Source organism: Plectrocnemia conspersa, unplaced genomic scaffold (genome assembly GCF_051122295.1).
Source record: "Plectrocnemia conspersa isolate PC_06_02 unplaced genomic scaffold, ASM5112229v1 ptg000007l, whole genome shotgun sequence".
In the NCBI taxonomy this organism is placed as follows: domain Eukaryota; kingdom Metazoa; phylum Arthropoda; class Insecta; order Trichoptera; family Polycentropodidae; genus Plectrocnemia; species Plectrocnemia conspersa.
The window spans coordinates 12,579,552-12,594,927 of record NW_028277171.1 but is presented as its reverse complement, the minus strand read 5'-3'; the positions used below and the strand labels follow the sequence as shown (position 1 = coordinate 12,594,927).

The 15,376-nt window shown below is 39.2% G+C and overlaps 1 protein-coding gene and 1 long non-coding RNA gene across 6 annotated transcripts in view; one reads left to right on the top strand and one right to left on the bottom strand.

Annotated features, from left to right (window-relative positions):
• The first annotated feature begins 1,239 nt into the window (after positions 1 to 1,239).
• The window catches only part of LOC148233954 (CD109 antigen-like), a 71,568-nt gene continuing 57,431 nt past the window's right edge, over positions 1,240 to 15,376 (top strand). For all 5 annotated transcript variants that reach the window (XM_088189048.1, XM_088189045.1, XM_088189044.1 and 2 more), the window contains exons 1-2: positions 1,240 to 1,485; positions 1,563 to 1,603. The gene's annotated coding sequence lies outside the window, so the exon portion shown is untranslated. The remainder of the gene's footprint in view (positions 1,486 to 1,562; positions 1,604 to 15,376) is intronic.
• Positions 1,910 to 13,723, bottom strand: LOC148233958 (uncharacterized). Its single transcript, XR_015810290.1, has 2 exons — positions 12,881 to 13,723; positions 1,910 to 6,164 (listed from the first exon to the last, which is right to left on the bottom strand). It is a non-coding gene; the product is annotated as an uncharacterized LOC148233958 (long non-coding RNA).

Genomic DNA, 15,376 nt, shown 5'->3' with positions numbered 1-15,376 from the left:
CAAAAGATTTAATCAATATTAAAATAAAATATTGTGATTTATTTTATTTATTTAAATTTTTTTTCATATTTAACCTAACCTAACAAGTTATAAAATAAATATACCAGACATATCCCATGTGTATTTCAATAACTGATAGACCAGTGGTATAAGTCGGTTTATAATACCTTGATGCTTTTTTATTTTTTTATTGTTAATCTGACCATCATAACTTGACAGGTTTTCCCAATGCGTCATGATGGCGTCATTATACAAAAATAAATATAACGCTAAATATTTAAAAATAATAAAAAAAAAACAATTATAGCACACACCTAAATATCACAATCAGAATTACATTGTTCCAACTCCTCACAGCTATTGCCGTAAGCATATTTTTGTTTAGAAAGTTTGCTTGCAAGTGCTGACGTACTGGCCGCAACAGTTAAGAATATAGGGACGCGATCGCGACTCTAGTGCACCTTAAAGCACGCAGCGGAAAGTCGCAAATATAAACCCTATTTTTTTCTAATTATGAATAAAATTATTGTTATTTTTATACTAAAAATATATTCCTTATAATTAAAATTTAAAGTACAAATCTCATATAAACCCTAGTGTTTTTAAATTTCTATTACGCTTGGAAGATTGTAGTTGATTATTTATATTTATTTATAATTTCGATCGTTCATCACAGATTAGATTTTTCTAATCTCGCGTACGAATATCACGATGAATAATTAAAATAAAATCTAGTTAGCTCGGTCAATAGCTCACTACTCACATGGTAGTTGGTGTGTTTATCCCGTTGTAACGCATTGGGCTAACGCTTGTTATATCCCAGCGGAAGATTTACAATAAATTATAAATAAAGTGACACACCATACGGACTCCGAAAAGCACATAATTATTATTTGTTTATGCTTTTGTTTAACTATTCATTTATTATAGTAACGGATGAATTTAAGTAAAGACAATTTAATCTTCAAATTTTCAAGACTCGTGATAAATTATCTGCGATGATTTTTCCGTACACCATTTTAAAAATATTTTATTAAGACCAGTCTGCATTTCTATGTTTTATTATACATCCTTTTTGCTCCGGAATCGGGTCGAGGCCATATTATTTTCATATTTTTAAATTTTAATTATTATAGCTTTTGTTAATTAATATTAAATTATGACAGCCCTGATGTATGTATGTGTACATTCGGACGGGCATTCGAGGTGGCACACCTGCTATAACACGTCTCGTTCGGTGATTGGTCCATACTTGCCAAGGGCTCAACATCACTGCACCGCACCTCCCGTGCAGCTCACCAGGGCAGCCAGGGCTCACTCATAAACTGCCCTCGATCGGTTAAACACGTCCGCTTCGAGCGCACTCGTGAGCTAATCATATCGCTTCGATAATTATTCACATTCACAAATCATAATTTGCGGAGAAGAAGAAGATCAAATTGCTGATAGAAAAGACGTCCCGCTGAATCGGCTTCGTAATAAATTGTACGTATAAATCTCTATCGTCTTAAATAAAATACATATTTCTTTTAATGTGTTAACATATATTTTTATATCATTAGGTATTACACATAACCACCTAGCGACAGGCAGCTTCAGCGAGGTAAGAAATAAAATACTACTTTGATGTTTCTTTAAATGTTGCATGTAATATTATGTGGCGTATGAATATGCGAGACGCGCGGGCTTCCCCGCTTTGGGGGTAACGTTTTTATTTATGAAAAATTGTTTGGTATCTTCTTTAAAGGTAGTAGTTAAAAAGTTACAGTGAAAAACAAATTCTTGGGGTACTTTTTGGCCCCCTTTTCGCCCAGGAAGGGTTAATAACATCACCAATCGCTTCAATTATGTCATTCTGTACGGATGGGGAAGTACTGTTAGGAATGACAATATTAATATAGGCGAGAGGTAGGTTGTAAATGTGTTTATTTTGAGTTTGAAATGATACAAAATTCGCTCGTGGACTAGTTTACGAAGAGTAGACGCGCGGACGGTCTAGACTCCGGACTCCTCCTGGACGTGGACAGGTTCTTGAAGAGGGAGAGGTCTTCCCATTCAGAAGTTCTTGATGGGACGAAGGAGAATCCTCCCTATCAGAAGTTCTTGATGTGACGAAGGAGATTCCTCCCTAGTTGGATTCCCAACGAGAAGTGAAGTGTAGAGGGAGAGTTCCTCCCGGCTTGGATTCCCAAGAAAGAGTGAGTTGGTCATTGGTCATTGGTCATGTCGTTTCTGGTGTCCCAAGATCTCATGATCTTTTTACACCTTTGTCTTGTCTGAAAATTAATGGCTTGAGATTTTATGAGGCTATTGTTGTATGGGGTTTGGTTTGGAGGTAAGTTGGGGCAGCATGGCTGGTATTTGTCGGTTAAGGATGAACATAGGGCGTTTGTGCTTGTGAGGGATGGTATTTGGGTCGTAGTCTGTTAAGTATCTGATTGAGTCGTTGTCAATTTTTGGGATGTTGTCGTAAAACTGTTGAGCAAGTTTATGTATGTGATCGAATATGTAGGGGGTGTCAGTGTCGTCATGTATTTGGTTGTTGCGCATGAACCACGGTGCGTTGACGCAATTGCGAAGAATTTTGTTTTGACATACTTGTATTGTTTTTAAGTTGGCGAGAGAGGCCGTTCCCCATATGGGGGAGGCGTATGTTATAGTGGGTCTGATGATCGCTTTATAGAGAAGAAGTTTATTTTTAAGACTTAGGGTGCTTCTTCTACCAATGAGGGGGTAAAGTGCTGAGTGGGCGGCTCGTGCTTTAAGTACTACGTTCTTGATGTGTGTTTTCCAGGTTAGTTTTTTGTCTAGAGTTAGGCCCAAGTATTTTACATGTGTAGTCCAAGGGATTGGGGTGTTTTTGAATTTTAGCTGGGGTGTGGGGGGCGGATTTTTCTTAGTGAAAATTAACCCTTGGCTTTTTACTGGGTTGATTTTAATACGCCACTTGGCGTACCATTTTTCTAGTATGTCAATTTCTATTTGGATGCGCGAAAGAGCTAACGGTATGGATTTGGACGAGCTTAGGAGCGCAGTGTCGTCCGCATAGAGTGCTAGTATGGAATGATGGTTAGCTGGTTTAGGTATGTCTGATGTAAAAATGTTGAACAGTAGTGGTGAAATTATGGAGCCCTGGGGTACTCCGGCTTTGATATTTCTGGGTGATGAGAGACAGCCCTCAAAGCGTACGTGAAATGTGCGGGATTTTAGAAAAGAAGCGATTAGTTGGATTATGCACGTTGGGAAGTTTAATGTATGTAATTTAAATAATAAGCCTTCGTGCCAGACTCTGTCGAAAGCTTGGGCAATGTCGAAGAAGACGGCTACTGTTGATTCTTTATGAGCGAATTTGTTGGAGATTGTGTCGGTGACGCGTAGTAGTTGATGTAACGTGTTGTGTTTGTTTCTAAATCCGTGCTGTTCATCCGGGAGGATGTTCAGCTCGTTAGTCAGATTTGTGAGTCTTTTGTGGATGACTTTTTCAAACAGTTTATTGACTGCTGTGAGGAGGCTAATTGGTCTATAGTTTTGAGGAAATATGGGGTCTTTGTTTGGTTTTGGGATTACTACAACTATTGCAGACTTCCAGGCAGGGGGATAGTATCTATTTCGCAGAGCAGCATTGAAAATGTTATTAATGGTTACTATAGTTTTTTTCGGTGAGTAAGTTAGTGCCTTATTTGGGACGTTATCGAGACCGGGGGCTTTTCGCGGGTGGAGAGAGTGAATGAAATTTCTGATTTCGTCCGGGGAAGTTAGTTTTATTTTGTCTATTGGGGTGGAAGATATAATTGCTCTAACGGTGGAATTGGCCGTTTCTATGAACGAATGGGTTTCACCATCTGGAGTGTTTGGGGTGAATTGTTCTTCTAGGGAGTCAGCGAAGCATTCCGTTTTCTCCGCTGATGTGAAGACTAGTCCGTTGTTGGACGAATGTAGTGGCGGAGTATAGTGGAACGGTTTTTTGAGAGTTTTTGCGAGTTTCCATAATGAATTATTTTGGGTTGATAGTGTATTTAGTTTCGATTCCCACGTTTTGTCATGGAACTCTCGAAGCGCCCGCCTGGCGATGGCCTGGTATTTTGACATATTGATTTTGTCGGCTGGGTCGCCGTAGCGTTGCCAGCGTCTGCGGTGATGGTTTTTGGTTCTGATGGCTGAGAGCGTTTCCGGATCCAGCTGAGGGCGTGTTACCGGGTTAGTTATTGGAGTCGAGGCGAAATCTAGGGCTGCTGTGTAGCTCTCGGTTAGGGATTCTATGGCTGAGTCTATTTGGGTGTTATTTCTCAAGAAGTGTGGAATGACTGTGTTATTTTCCAGATAATATTTAAATTTGAGCCAGTTGATGTACTTGGATTCTGAGGGGGAGCTAGGTTGTGAAGATGTGAAGTTTACGAATGGGTTCGAGAGTTCGACCAAGACAGGGTTGTGGTCGGAAGACAATTCGTTTATTGAATGGAGGTCTATTGACCACGGGAAGTTGCTGTGGACTAAGAGGTCTATAGTAGAAGGACGGCGGGCTACTTTACTGTAGCAGGTGGGTTCAGGCGGGCCTATTATGTTGACGTTGGCGTTGATGGCATAGTTGAAAAGGGCAGCGCCTTTTTGGGAAGTTTTTGGGCAGTTCCAGTGAGGGTGTTTTGCGTTGTAATCGCCGGCAACGATCGTTGGGTCATTGTCGCAAAATAATTTGTTTAGATCGTTTGGATCTATTGACGAGTTTGGTGGGCTATAAAGAGAAACTACTTTGAAGTTGCCAGAATGTGCAGTGGGAATTTGTATTATTGTTGCTTCTGTATGGTGGAGATCGGGGGTGGGGATTCTAATATGGGCGATTGATTTTTTAATGAAGATAGCGGTGCCGCCTCCCCTGCCATGGAGCCTGTCATCCTTGTAGAGGATGTAGTTGGGGATTTTCGGGGAGTTGGAGTTTCGTAAATGGGTTTCGTTCACGAGGATTAAGTCCGTATTGTATGTTTGTGCAAAATGTCTGAGTTCAAGTATTTTGTGGTTTAGTCCGTTTGCGTTCCAGTATGTCAGTGTCAGTGAATTTCCCGCCTTAGTTACGCCCATTCAGAAGGTTGGGGTTAGCGGAGAGGGTTTGAAGAACCGCTGCCGTTATTTGAGCAATTAGCTCCGGATTGAATTGGGTTTGTGCTGGCGGGGGCTTAGCAATTTGGCTGAATTGTATTTGTGGTGAGACCTGACGGGCTGGTGGTGAATTTGGTTTGGTGAACTGGGTTTTTTGTTCGTAGTGGGCTTTGTTTACTGGCCATTTGGGGCAGCCTCTGTAACTGGCTGGGTGTGCGCCACCGCAATTTATGCATTGTGGGGCCGATTTGGCGTCTTTGACGCAATTGAATGTCGGATGTGGTCCGGCGCACTTGACGCAGGCGTATGTCATCGCGCAGTTTAGTGCGGAGTGGCCGAAACTTTGGCAGCGGTGGCATTGGGTAGCTTTGGCTGAGCTGTTTAAGCTTTCCACCGTTATTTTTAGGTGGAGGAGCGAAGTGATCTGGAAAAGTGCCTTTTGTTGATCACTCTTGGAAATTTTAACTAAGACCAACGGAAGTGGTTTTTTCGTTGCTCTGGATGTCATCCGAATGACCTCGGAGACTGCGAAGCCCTGTTCTGTTAGGGCCTCCTTGACTTCCTCGGCGGTGACTGAGGCGGGGATTCCGCGGAGGACAACTTTTAGAGGTTTGTCCTCCGGAAGCGTGTACGTGTAGTACGCAATTTCGTTATTTTTGAGGGCTGTGGTGGCTTTGCGAAAATCGTCTGATGATTTAAGCAGAAAGTTTGTTCCCTTGTTGGAGATTTTTGACTCGAACGGTAGCGAGATGACTTTTTTAATTATATCTACAACCCTTTTGTATGGGGTTGGCTCGGCGATAATTATTGGCGGGATCGTCTGTGTTGTATTGGTGACTGTTTGTGTGTATCGTGTTGGCGTGATACTTAGCGCTTTTTTTTCCTGGGTTGCTGCTGTGGCTGCGTTGGAGTCGATTGGCTTGGACGGGCGGTTTGTGTGTTTTGTGGGGTCGGCGGGGCGGCAGAGGTCTTTCGTTGGGCAGGTTGGCAGGTTTTTTCGATAGCAGGGGCGGCGGTCTTCGGCTGGGATTCCTCCTCCATTCCGGACGAGGTGGATCCCTCTTCCTCGAGATCTGAAAAACGGTTCGAAGTAATTAGTTTTTTACGTTTTCTATGGCTGCCGTGTTTGGGCAGTTGCTGAAGCGTAGTGATGGTGGCGGTCAGTTGGTCTATTTTCTTCTGCTGCGACAGAATTGTTGACTGGAGGCGTTCTATAATTTGTTGAAAATCCTCCAAGGTCGACATCTGTGGCAGCGTTTTGGTGGCTGGCGTCATCATTGGTCTGTTCTGGGAGCAAGCGGGCGCGGGACGTCCACTCAGTTCGACGGACAGAGTCGAAATACTGTCAGTGAGTTGGTCCGGCCGTGACCCTCCTTATATAGCAGTCGAGGCACGTGCCGGACGCACTTGGTTGGTGGGGGAAAACCCTTCTGTGATTGGGTGTTGGTAGCTCGTCTCCGATAGGTCCGTTTCGCGCATGGATATGAATCGAAACGTGGCGCGTCGAAGTACGATTATAACACCTCCGAGCCCAAGACGAAACTAACTTCTGGAGCTTAGTTTCTCCGTTCACAGAAATTACAAAAATACGAAAGTACAATTCAAAGTACAAAAATATGAAAATTTAAACGTCGTTTTACAAATACGATCACAATTACGAACATAGAAAATTATAAAATTATAAAAGTGTAAAAGTGTAAAATACAATTTCGATAACAGGTATACGAAATTTTAACCGTAGAATTATAATTAATTTACAATATTACAGGTATAACAAAAATTATAAGTGCGATTTCAAATACAATGAAAATTCACAAGTATATGACATAGAAATTTTACAAAACATAATACAATTATTATGACGATTACAATTACTCGACATCGTGTCGGTAGGAATCTTAGAAAGATAAACAAATATAAAAATTTCAATTGTGATTACAATTATACATTTGATCGGTAGGATCTATAATGAATCTTACAATGAGAATACAATTATAATAAAAAATTACAATACGATTACAACGAAATATTATCGCTAAGATTGTAAACATGAAAAAATGTATTTATTAAACATAATAAAATACAAATACAAAAAATTTTAATCATTAAGATTAACAATACGAATGTCCTCAGACATCCACCAAAATTACGAATAATCGCTCAGGATTAGGAAAAGGAAAAGAAAAAGGATTTTCATTTTAACAGAACTGAAAATAAAGAAATAATTCAATTGTCATCAGAAAATATAAAATTTCACAATTAAATAAATAACATGAACATACGAATCACCTGGATCAACTGACGAATCACCACAGGACTTCTTCCTTGGCTACAAATAAAAATTCCTTCTTTACATCGAAAGACAAAAATCTCCGAATGAACAAGATAAGGGGAAAAATATCTTTTCAAACAATACTACACCAGGGACTCTAGACCCAAAATTCTCCGAATGAACAAGATAGGGGGAAAAATATCTTTTCAAACAATACTACACCAGGGACTCTAGACCCAAAAATTCTCCGAATGAACAAGATAGGGGGAAAAATATCTTTTCAAACATTACATCGAATCACCTCCGACTCTCAGGTCAGGGTTACACTTAACCTCCTTCCAGGTTACAATACTTGATCCAGCTATGACCGATGTCACAAATCAATTAAAAGCTCAATTAAATTAATTGAATACGAAGGGTTATCCATCATATGGATTATCATCGATGATGACATAAAAATGAAAGGAAATGGTTCAGGCCTCGTGCCGTGAACTTCATAATAAAAAAAAAAGGATTAATCTCTAAAATAAGAAAATGAGATTAAGAATAATTTTACTCAAGTTGGAGTAAAGAACATTATAAAGACGATGCTTATAAAGTAATGAAATATGAATACAAAAACATTTGATCGTGAGAATAACTAGGGTTCATCGTAAATAGGACAGGTACGAGAAAAGTTACCTTTTTAATCTAACCCTATTTATGTGGACTCGTCTTATTTTGTTTCCCACTTTTATGGAAATATTTACCTAACTGTTTATTGAGGTTACCTCATAAGGACCCGTGAAAGTTGGGTTAAACTTCCTTGCTGTGCCTATCTTTCCAGCACTATTAATCAAATAAACCAAATCTCCTGGTTTAAAGGTACGTAACTTTTTGGTTTTGTCGTACTTAGTACAAACCTTCTCTTTGTTATGGATGGTGTTTTGTCTAGCCACCTCTAAAGATTTAACTAATTTTAGTTTAAGATTCTCTACATAACTATCATACGTAGACGAAAAAGAAGGGGAAGTTATAGAAGTAGGTAGTGATGGGGGATGACCATACACTAACTCAAAAGGGGTGAATTTAGTAGCCGTGTAAGGAGTAGAATTATAACTGAACATCGAAAAAGGTAGCCACTCGTCCCAATCAGTCTGATCAGGTGCCAGAAAATGTTTTAAGTAATCCTTTATCGTACTATGGGTCCTCTCTAGGGCTCCATTAGTCTCGGGATGATAAGCGGTGGTTTGCACCCGCTTTATCTTGAAAAGCTTGGCTACTTCCTTGAAAAGGTTGGAAGTGAACTCCCTTCCTTGATCTGTTAAGATTGATTCGGGAATGCCGAAATTACAAATAAACTTAGTAGTTAACGTTTGGGCAATGGTTACTGCTTCGTGATCTGGGATAGGATATGCTTGTGTGAATTTCGTTAAGTCGTCCTGAAGGGTTAAAATGAACCGATTACCGGATTCTGAAATTGGAAGTGGACCTACGATATCCAACGCTATCCGTTCAAAGGGTTTTTCGCTTGTGGTGGTGATCACAATAGGTTGTTTCATTCGTTGTCGGTGAACTTTATTGGTTTGGCATGATGTACATCGATTAACATAATTTGATATATCTCTTCGCATACCTTTCCAACGATACTTCAAACAAACTTTATTAAACATGCGATTCTGACCTGCATGACCCTCGATTACAGAGTTATGGTACTCATATAAAATGGTAGGAATGATTCCTCGAAGCGGCTTGATTATCCGATTGTGACAAACCGTTACCTGAATACTTGAATTGCGAAAAATATAATGGAGAATAAGTTTGACCTTTTCCCATTTAAGTTGGTCTAAACCGCAACCAAGGCGCGGTAATGAAATAGATTTTATATTTAGTTTGTCTAACTCACTACGTAAGGTTTTCAAAGCATAAAATAAATCTGGATACGTGGGTTTATCCCAGAAATTTAATTTGGTTACAACATGAAAAATATAAAAAGAATTTAATGACGAATGTAAAGTTTCGTGTAAAGAATGAGGTTTACTAATTAACTCGTTATAATTAGGAATACTCTCTTTAATGGCTACGGCTAGTTCGGCTGACATTTCTAAATCTTCCGACACACAATGTGCAATGTGATCTTGTCGATCTAAAAGGTTTGAGTCTAACTCGCGAAAATTATATTTTAACCGTTTCCGGTTCATATAATGAAACTGAATAAAATCCTGATAGGATTCATCAGAATGTTTTAAGTCCGCAGACGTAAGAAAAATTGAAAAAGTATTTACAGATACTTCAGGAGGATAACGAGAGAGAGCGTCGGCATTAGCATTTAATTTGCCGGGTTTATACACAATCTCGTATTCGAATTCTTCCAGTTTCAAACGCCAACGAATTAGTCTGGAACTGGGATCTTTGTTATTAAACAACCAAGTTAATGGCTTATGATCTGTAACTATCTGAAATTTCCTCCCGTACAAATATGGTCGGAAATGTTTACAAGCCCACACAATGGCTAATAACTCCTTTTCAGTGACTGAATAGTTAGTCTCTGCAGGGTTTAAAGTTCGCGAAGCGAAATAAATAGGAAGATCGTTAGGGATCTTTCCTTGAGAAAGGACCGCTCCTATCGCGTGGTTGGAAGCGTCCGTGGTGACAATAAAAGGTTTTTCGAAATCAGGATAACTAAGGATTGGAGGAGTAGTTATACTAATTTTCAATTGGGAGAAAGCATTCTCTTCCTTGTCTCTCCATACGAATGGTACGTCTTTCTTTAATAAGGACGTTAAAGGGCGAGCAATTTTCGCAAAATCAGAAATGAATTTTCGATAGTACCCGACTAATCCTAGAAAGGATCGAACTTGTTGGATGTTCTTTAACATCGGAAAATTTTTGATAGAAACAATTTTATCAGGATCGGGTTTGATGCCGTCCTCTGTAATAATATGGCCTAAATAGCCCACCTCTCTTCGTAAAAAGGCACATTTATTTGGCTGAAGCTTTAAGTTGTGTTTCGACAATCGCTGGAAAATTTCACGAAGTTTCCTATCGTGAGTTTGTAAGGTGTCAGCGTAAACCACAATATCATCCAAATATACAAAACACTTAATACCTTGAATGCCGGCTAACACGTTATTCATTAACCGTTGGAAGCATGCAGGGGCATTCTTAAGTCCGAAACTCATACGAGTGAATTCAAAATGACCGTTTGGGGTTGAAAACGCTGTTTTGGCCGCGTCGGCCGAAGAAATGGGAATTTGATGGTACCCAGACGCGAGGTCTAAGGTGGTGAAATATTTACTATGACCTAACTGGTCTAGAATGTCAGCGATGTTGGGCAAAGGGTATGCATCGCCAACGGTGACGTTGTTCAACTTCCTGTAGTCTATGACTACGCGCCACTTTTTAGCGCCTGAACTGTCGCTACGTTTGGGAACTATCCAAACAGGTGAGGACCAAGGAGAAGTGCTCTCCCGAATTATATCTTAACCTAACATTGTTTGAATTTGGTTTTCGATCTCTTGCTTATGCACCTCTGGAAATCGATAAGATTTGGTAAAAATGGGTACTTGCGACGTAACGGGGATGTTATGGCAAACTGAGTTTGTATGCGTTAACTCCTCACCTTTTAAATGGAATAAATGATTATAAGAATGGCAAAGCTTAAGAATAGACTGTTGTTCTTCTTCATTAAGATGTGCTAAATCCAACTGACTATCGAGAATTACGTTTCGTTTCGAATCGTATAGTTGGGGTCGCGATAAAATTTCTTCACTGTCGACTTCATTAAAGGGTTCAAGGGTTACGGAAAGGGGAAAAACTCTTATGTGGGTTTCCGTAGTATTTAAAATAGTCGCTAGTGCTTTAGAATTTGTCACTTTTGTTAAGGCGCGAGACAAGAATACGCCGGGAAGTATGGGTTGATCGGGAATAATTCTGACTTGAATTTCGGGATTTAAAACGTTAAGTGAAACTAACGTTTCAGTACGAGGTTCTAATATTACAAAAGGTTCATGACCACGGTCTAAAAGGGGATACTTAAGTCCGTATAAATTCAGGACGTTATCTTTATAATCTAACTCTATACCGTGTTTTGTTAAGAAGTCATTACCAAGGATTCCATCTAATGGTAAATTAGAAACGGATTTAGAAATTACTTAAAAATGATGTTTTATCTCCGGCTTTCCGTGGAGTAAAAGTGTAAGAAAGGTAGAACCTAATGTTCTAGGGGGGGTAGAAGATTTAGTGATACCCATTATGGTCACCGTATCCTCTGGATCCAACTGAAAATCTTGGATCGATTCGGGGCTTACCAAGGAGACGCCCGCGCCCGTGTCGATTAAGAATCGTAAAGAACGTTTAGGGTTGTTTAAACATTGAATTATTATGAATGTTCCCGTGGGGGCGATTGAATGGATTCTGCCGATAGGTTTAAAGTTTTGTTCCTTCGCCTGGCAGTTGGTTCGGGAACTCTGAAGTTTAAATGGTTAACTCTCGCATTGCGTTTTAGCTGGCTTTCGCTACGGAGTTTACAATTTTCAAGTAAATGACCTTCATCTTTGCAATAATTACAAAAGGTGTTTTTACTATAAGGGTTCCTAACGAAATTAGAATTATTAGGATTAGGATTAAACCGTTGGTTAGAATTTTTAGTAAACGAATTATGATTAGAATTTTTATGAAAAGAATTATTATAAGAATGTTGATTGGAATCAAAATTCTTATTAAAAGTGTTAGAATTAGGGCGTTGATTTGCATTATTATAATTATTATTGAAAGATTTAGAAGTAGGGCGTTGATTTGTATCACGCGGTGAATAATTATTTGAAAAGGGTTTATGAAAATTCGAATTAGGGTTTACATTGTTATAATGTGGTTTTCTCTCAGGTGTCTGATATCTCTCAGGCCACCTCTCTGCCTCGTCCAAAAGATTGAAAATGTCTTCTAACGACATTGGTTTACCATTAAATATTCTTCTCCCTATCTAACGACATTGGTTTACCATTAAATATTCTTCTCCCTATCATCCGGGATAGCATCCTTCGCTTTATTTAAAAGGGTTTGAACGCGGATCGCGAAGTCGCGAGCATTTTCTCTAGAATTTTGGCTTACGCCATGAAGTTTGTTACGGAGTTCAACGGGATTAACCTTCCGCTGGTACGTCGAAATTAAAAATGTTTTAATCTCCTCATACGTCGTAAATTTTGAGATTTAAAGTTTTGCATCTCCCGTGATGGCTAACTTAATGTGACGTATGAGTCGAGGTAATAAATCTGGCGGGCAACTTGAAATTGCCTCGTCACAGTAAAAGGTGAAATCGTTCAGATCTCCAGTTTTGGGATTGAACGTGCATGGAATGAAACGGATAACTTCCTCAATCGACATTGTAAAGGATGCGATTGAAGGTACAGATTCCTTCGAAATTAAAGGTGAAGGGTTGGGGTTATTAGAAATAAAAGGGGCAGGAATTGAAATATCGAAAAATAAAGGTGATGGGTTTGAGCGTGTATGTGCAACTCTGACAGACATAAAAGGACTCACAGTTTGTTTGGAAGATCAAATTGCTCGAAAAGCGGCGATCTCTCAGCTCACGCAGTTATACTGGTGAGGCTCCAGACTCAAGACTAGGCAGCTCGTACGTGGGTGTTCGTGTGGCTGGACGTCGAAAGCTCTGTTTTAAGGTCGTTGACCTCCTTCCTTCCTGGATCTCCTGAATTCGTTGTCTTCGAAAAGTCAAAACAATCAATTAACTAACTAACTCTCGCCGTGTAGATTCGTGATCAACGTGCTTGCGGCGGGCCGCTTGACGTATCCGACAGAATGCTACCGACTGCGCCAAAAATTATCATGTTAGGAATGACAATATTAATATAGGCGAGAGGTAGGTTGTAAATGTGTTTATTTTGAGTTTGAAATGATACAAAATTCGCTCGTGGACTGGTTGACGAAGAGTAGACGCGCGGACGGTCTAGACTCCGGACTCCTCCTGGACGTGGACAGGTTCTTGAAGAGGGAGAGGTCTTCCCATTCAGAAGTTCTTGATGGGACGAAGGAGAATCCTCCCTATCAGAAGTTCTTGATGTGACGAAGGAGATTCCTCCCTAGTTGGATTCCCAACGAGAAGTGAAGTGTAGAGGGAGAGTTCCTCCCGGCTTGGATTCCCAAGAAAGAGTGAGTTGGGCCGGCCGTGACCCTCCTTATATAGTAGTCGAGGCACGTGCCGGACGCACTTGGTTGGTGGGGGAAAGCCCTTCTGTGATTGGGTGTGGGTAGCTCGTCTCCGATAGGTCCGTTTCGCGCATGGATATGAATCGAAACGTGGCGCTTCGAAGTACGATTATAACAGTACCACGAAACACCGTTGCAGTATTTAAATGAGTATCCAAAATAGAATCGTATTCTCGAAGTGCATTTAAAAATTCAAGGTAATTTCCTTTGTTTAGTGAATTACAGGACTCATCGTTTTCCTGGATATACTACTGCGTCAATCATTCGTTTTAATATTTCTCTATTTTTATTAACTTGTTCATTATGTTGACTTATATTAGCTTTACGTTGAGCGTCAATCATTACTTCAATTCGTTGTTTTCCAAACATTTTGAGAGAAAAAAATGATTAAACGCGTGACTGCGCTCTTTTGTGTTTTTTCAGTGCCGTTATCAGATGACTAAGCAAATCCACTTTTATTCCACACGCTTCTTTCTTTGGAAAACAATAAACATGGCCAACAGAACAATCTAGATCGAAGTTCGCAGCCTGTTAACCACTCAGTTCGTTCATATGACGAAAATGAAAAATGTCTTGTATATTCACATTTATTGTCTTTATGCTTCATAAATAAATTGGGAAGAGGTGGACGTGGTTTGCCAATTTTGATGATCTTCAATTTAATTTCATAACTTCTTTTTGAAAATGGATTATTCAAAATATCTTCAACGCCGCATTCAAGGTCGGCGCGCCACATGATTAATACATTGCGTGTCGGTCGCGCGGAAACTTTTAGAGCGACTGACAAATACCAATGCATACTATACACTGCATATTAAAATTTTATAATTTTGCATACTACTGTATGCAAAATGATGTCGCTTTATGCCCTAAATTTTCTAAATTTCTAAATTTATATTTTAGATGGTTTTGCGGGTGTGCGCCGCACACCTAGCACACCCTGAATATACGCCCCTGCTCTACACCCGATTTTTCGACAAATCATTTTTTTCCGTCACTCCAGATAAATAATTACATATTATTATAATTGGATGTACTTCATAATAATATAACGGAGGAATACATAAATTCTGAACCGCATATCTATTATTTTTCATATAGATATTCACATTTTTAGTGTCGAATACCAGTAAATACATATCACAGTAAGGGAAAGGTTAACTCTGCTTTTATTTATTTTATTAATTTATTTAGGAAGTGGGAACGCTCGTTACCGAGTATTCCCACTGCGACGGCGCCGACACGATTTTATTGCTTTTGACGTGTATTTTTGCCTTCTGAGAAGTGATAATTTTTTTGCACTCTCCTATTGACTAAAATTCGGTTTGAATATATTTTGATCAGCCCTCTTATATTAGAAGTCCATAGTAATATCGGTAAGGATAGCTATCATATTTTTAAAACATAGTGTAATATATAAATGCAGACAAATTATGGAGCAATATGAGCTTATTTTTACCTGAGAGATGATTTGGCTTAGTTTGTAGTTTGGACTAGATCTAATAATAACTTTCATTAGGCTAGGTTTGGGTTTGAACAGCAAATGGACGTTTCGCAACTGTCAAATTAAGCTTATAGACATCTTAGAGCAGAATATTAGCGCCTTAAATTATATTTTCGCTAGTAGAAATATATATTTACTGGTGAAAATATATTTGAATTTTCCTAGTAAAATATGACTTTGAAAAATTACACATTCACTGTAACATTTATACATTGGATGTATGTAAATAATAATAAGTATGTAAATATAAGTATATATATATATATATATATATATATATTACTACATATAGCAAAGTTGAAATC